This window comes from Limulus polyphemus, unplaced genomic scaffold (assembly GCF_000517525.1).
Source record: "Limulus polyphemus unplaced genomic scaffold, Limulus_polyphemus-2.1.2 Scaffold2035, whole genome shotgun sequence".
Taxonomy (NCBI): domain Eukaryota; kingdom Metazoa; phylum Arthropoda; class Merostomata; order Xiphosura; family Limulidae; genus Limulus; species Limulus polyphemus.
Genome location: NW_013667645.1, coordinates 142324 through 148245, shown reverse-complemented (window position 1 = coordinate 148245; position 5922 = coordinate 142324).

Below are 5922 nucleotides of genomic sequence, written 5' to 3'. Positions count from 1 at the left end.
TAAACCAACACCTTGGGGTGCCAAGATATCTCTTCTAAGTCGTGCAACATTATCTGGTCATGTGACCTCTTTGTTCCATACTGTATATATAATATATCTGTGTCAGTGTAAACTATTTGTACCTGATGATGACAAAACCTTGTTGAAATGTTGTACATTTGCTGTTATGTTAAACTTATATTAAAGTTTTTCTTCATTACCCATTCAAGCCATCTCCAAGCATTATTAGTCTCAAAGTGGATTCCTCATCATTGAATACTGATAACCATGCTTTTCTTGCTAGATTCCTTTATGTTACCTAGATTATATTCCTTGCCTAAAGCTCAAAAGGCTGGACACAGTCATAGGTAATTAATATTATGAGTTCCATGTACAATGTAGCAAAATTCATATTAAAAACGTTTTCCATTTTAATGGATAAAAATAAATATGCAGTTAAAATTTTTTTTGAAAGACTTAAACATATAGCACTAGATCATAACAGTATTTTAGTGTCTTTTAATGTTATTTCATAATTCACTAAAATACCCGTGGGAAAATTCATTGGATGTTTTCAGAATAATTCAAAGAAAATGAGAATTCAGTTTGAGAAATGACTGGTATGGTTAACCTTTTTGAAGTATGTGTCAAAAATTAATGTTTTTCAAATTAAAATGAAGGTTTAGCTATGAGTTCTCCTTTATCTCCATTACATTTGATTTACAAATGGACAGTTTGGAAATCAAAACATTAAGAAAAACTGAAACGACACAATAAATTTCTTTAAGGTATTTTTATGACATGTTTTGTGATATGGTAGCATTATAAAGAGAATTTAACTGATTTTGTTTAATTACTTAAATGACAATAACAATTTTATTAATTTTACACATAAAGTTTATGAAAATAACTGTTTATCCTTTGGGATGTTTAAGTAAGTAAAAATAAGGGTAAACAGAAACTGCTGTTCATGGGAAACCATTCTTGGTAATCATGCTTCCTCATCAAAATTTATGCCACAATAAATACCAAAGTTAACGGCATAATATCACTAAATGGTGACAAACACCAGCACAACACATTAGTGTTAACAGCATAATATCACTAACTGGTGACAAACTCCAGTCCAACACACTACATTAACAGCATAATATCACTAATTATTTCTGTTAGTGATTACTGGCTGAAAAAAAAAAAAGAGACAAAAAATTCCGACATTAGGTGTTTTGCTCATTTTTACCCTGACTGTATACACCCTGAGGAACTTAATGTATTGTTATTATGACTTAGTATCGTTTAACCAATATTAACACATGACTAAAGGGCAACAGGACCATAATGTAGTGTTATTATGACTCAGTATCATTTAATCTATGTTGACACATGACTAAAGGATAGCAGGACCTTAATGTAGTATTAGTTTGAATTAGTATCTTTTAATCTATATTAACAAGTGACTAAAGGACAACAGGACCTTAATGTAGTGTTAGTATGATTCCGTATCTTTTAATCTATATTCACACATAACCATAGGACAAAAGGAACTTAATGTAGTGTTATTATGACTTAGTATCATTTAACCTATATTAACACATGACTACAGAACAATGGAACCTTACTGTAGAGTTAGTACGACTAAATATCTTCAGCAACATATAGAAACCTTGAACGATAGCTGTTAAGCTAGCACAGTGTATTGAAACCAATAATATTTCATAAATTGGCACATACTTTTGTGTGAACAGTTTAGAACATGAAACAAAATTAACAATCAATAATAATTTCATATTTCACATTGATCTTTTTTTATAACTTACAACAGACATGCTGTACAACTAACAATGTTTTCTAATGTCATAATTAAACTAATGGTTGCAATAAAGTTTCAATTACTATAACCAATGTAAAATGTAAGATCTTCATAAAAACCATATAAATATCATTACAACCTAAATTTTGTGACATTCACACATGTGAATTGACCACCAGGTAAGACTAAAGTCCACAATATAAGAACTTCAAAAAGTTACGGTTACTTACAGCAAGCTTAAACAATAAAATAACAACCAAGAATAGTTACTTCCTGTAAGCTTCAACAATAAAATAACAACAAAGAATTGTTATTTCCTGCAAACTTTAACAATAAAATAACAACAAAGAATAGTTACTTCCTGCAAGCTTTAGCAATAAAATAACAAAGAATAGTTGCTTCCTGCAAACTTTAAAAATAAAATAACAACAATGAATAGTTACTTCCTGCAAGCTTTAACAATAAAATAACAACCAAGAATAGTTACTTCCTGCAAGCTTTAGCAATAAAAAAACAACAAAGAATATTGCTACTTTCTAACTTAGTAATTATGTCAATTGACTTGCCTCAAAACATTAGTTTAGCAGTTTATGCTGTTGTAGACAGAAAAAAAGACTTCTTCACTAAACAGGCATACACTGAATTGTCCAAGTATTGTGAATCTTGGGTTACCCATACCAGTGATCATCATTATTATTACACAGTAAAAGAGATGGTAACTTCTAAATCATTCCAACCTGTACACAGGAGTACCATTTCAGACTTCAATAGTATGGGCAACTTTTATTTGTGGTCAAGTGGGCAGCTGGATGATCTAGGGTTTTTCAAAAAGTTGAAATATAAAAATCAATCTGTTCTGTGATCATTTGTTCTTAATATTTAATAACCATTAAAACTGAGCAACTTACACATTATATACACGTTTGCAAAGATGTTAACTAAATATCTGTATGGAAAATTTTGAAATATATATACTTAGTCTAGTTCTGTAAGGGTATAAAGTCTGTTAGTTTTTCATTACCACAAAATAACTGGATCATCATTAATATCTAATTATGTAGTATAAATGGAGAAACAAACTGACCTCTTCCGTAAAGTTGGGAATTCTTTATTCAAGTTAAGAAGATCTACACTTAACATGGATTATATCTTCTGCTACAGTTTCATAATGATTCAAAAGAAAATAATCCAAGATTGAAACACAACAAAATTCAGGACAAGACTGTAATAAAGAACTTTTTTTTTCTCCAGAAATTTAAAATATGTACTTTACATAGCTGTATATAACAAAAATGAAAACTCATTTAACAAAAAAATATTTTTTTTTGAGAAAAGTACAAATTACCCTACAGACACCAAATGTTTCCTTAATAAGAACATTAAATGCACTTCATAATAATAAGTGCATTTATATTGTCACGTGATCATGCTATTTTTCCACTTTTCATGTTACATGTGAAGGGTTCATCACTGAATGAAGAGAAATGTTTATGTAGCTGAAAAACGTTAACCACATTCTAATCAGTTTTTAGTCCAAACAGTATTTTCATCACTGATTGGACAAGGAGAAAAAAAAATTAAACAAATTGACACTCAGATTACAAAACCTCGAGCATGCCCGATAACCACGGATTAATCTTACATGTTCTTAGTATTACTTTTCTATAAAGTTTAAGCTATTAAATATGATGTATCAATGTTTTCCTTTTACATCAAGTGAAAATATTTTATTTATATACAATCAATAATTACTTCCTGCAAACTTTAACAATAAAATAACAACCAAGAATAGTTACTTCCTGCAAGGTTTAACAAAAAAAAAATAACAACCAAGAATAGTTACTTCCTGCAAACTTTAACAATAAAATAACAACAAAGAATAGTTACTTCCTGCAAGCTTTAACAATAAAATAACAACAAAGAATAGTTACTTAATGCAAGCTTTAACAATAAAATAACAACAAGGAATATTTACTTCCTGTAAGTTTGAGCAATAAAATAATAACAAAGAATGGTTGCTTCCTGCAAGCTTTAACAATAAAATAACAACAATGAATTGTTACTTCCTGCAAGCTTTAAAAATAAAATAACAATGAATAGTTACTTCCTGCAAGATTTAACAATAAAATAACAATGAATAGTTACTTCCTGCAAGCTTTAACAATAAAATAACAAAGAATAGTTACTTCCTGCAAGCTTTAACAATAAAATAACAACAAAGAATATTGCTACTTTCTAACTTAGTAATTATGTCAATTGTCTTGCCTCAAAACCTTAGTTTAACAGTTTATGCTGTTGTAGACAGAAAAAAAGACTTCTTTACTAAACAGGCATACACTGAATTGGCCAATACAATCTATTGCAGTATTGTGAATCTTGGGTTACCCATACCAGTGATCATTATTATTACACAGTAAAAGAGATGGCAACTTCTAAATCATTCCAACCTGTACACAGGAGCACCATTTCAGACTTCAATAGTATGGGCAACTTTTATTTGTGGTCAAGTGGCCAGCTGGAGGATTAAAATGTAAAGTTAAGTTCTCTATCCCAACAGCCAATATGTGTAGTTCAAATAACCATCTTGAAAATGAGAACCAAGTCTGCTAATACAAACTGTTCAAAGTACTGTTTTAACTCTACTTATAATCTAATGCTGCACTAGCCTGAAGATTAATTTAAAAAAACACAAGTACATGTTAACATATGATGAGATACAGCTTCACTTTTTTACATAAATCATTTTTAATGATGTATATAATTGGGAAAATCCCTTCACACAACATCATAATTTGTGCACTCGCTTCTTGTGCACTTTAAGGTAGTTCTTGCGCACAAAACTCCTTGAACACAGACTGCAGGAAAAAAACGATCGTTGGGGATTATGCTTGTCTAAATGTCTCCTTAAGTTACTTGTGTCAAAAAAAGACTGTAAACAAACTGGACATAAAGGTCTTCTGTCTTCATTATATGAGTACTTCCTGTACTTCTTACTGTAACCTCTAAACAGTTCATTTCTTTTGTAGCTTGATTCAGCTGGACAACAATCTAGAGATTGAAAAATTTAACCTTGGTCAGCAAGTTCTTCCACTTAAGACAATCATTATGCCGCATGCATGGTTGTACTGTTACAAATCACTGCAGCCTAATTATCTTATATTGTTAGAAATCACATGATTTTAACAAATAAACTTATTTACAAACTACCATCTTAAGTTGTTTTAAATCAGTAGTCTAATCACATGAAAATAATAATTTACATGTCAAAAGAATGGAGTAGGTATTCCACACTATCCTGTACAGAAAGCATATATAGTTCTATATAACTTTATCTACAGATAACATTTTCAAATCAACAGTGTGTAAGTTTACCTTTCGTTTTTCAATCCCTACCTTACCTAGTAAGTTAAACTTCAACTAAACTGTACCATACTGTAATAAAGGAACAAATCAGAATGTCATTTGGTATCAATAAGTTTCTATGTGAAGTAACTAAGAAAATACACATTAAAAGATAAAAAGGAAGTAGACCAAGCAGTTATATTCTAATAGTAGTAACTTTGATTTTCTAATGTTAGTGTGTAATTCATATTTCATACACTAGTACACTATATTACATTTTTTTTTACAACAGTATATAATTTTTATATACTAACGTCAGTAAGTAATTATTACATGTTAACAACAGTTGTGATTTTTAAATGTTAACAATAGCAGTAATTTTTACGTTTTACATCATATCAATACTATATAACTTTATATACTATATTAGCAAGTAATTTTACATTCTACTAGTAGTATATAATCTTACATTCTGACAGTATTAAGTCATTTTACATTCTAACAGTATTAAGTCATTTTACATTCTACTAGTAGTATATAATCTTACATTCTAACAGTATTAAGTCATTTTACATTCTACTAGTAGTATATAATCCTACATTCTAACAGTATTAAGCAATTTTACATTCTACTAGTAGTATATAATCTTACATTCTGACAGTATTAAGTCATTTTACATTCTAACAGTATTAAGTCATTTTACATTCTACTAGTAGTATATACTCTTACATTCTAACAGTATTAAGTCATTTTACATTCTACTAGTAGTATATAATCCTACATTCTAACAG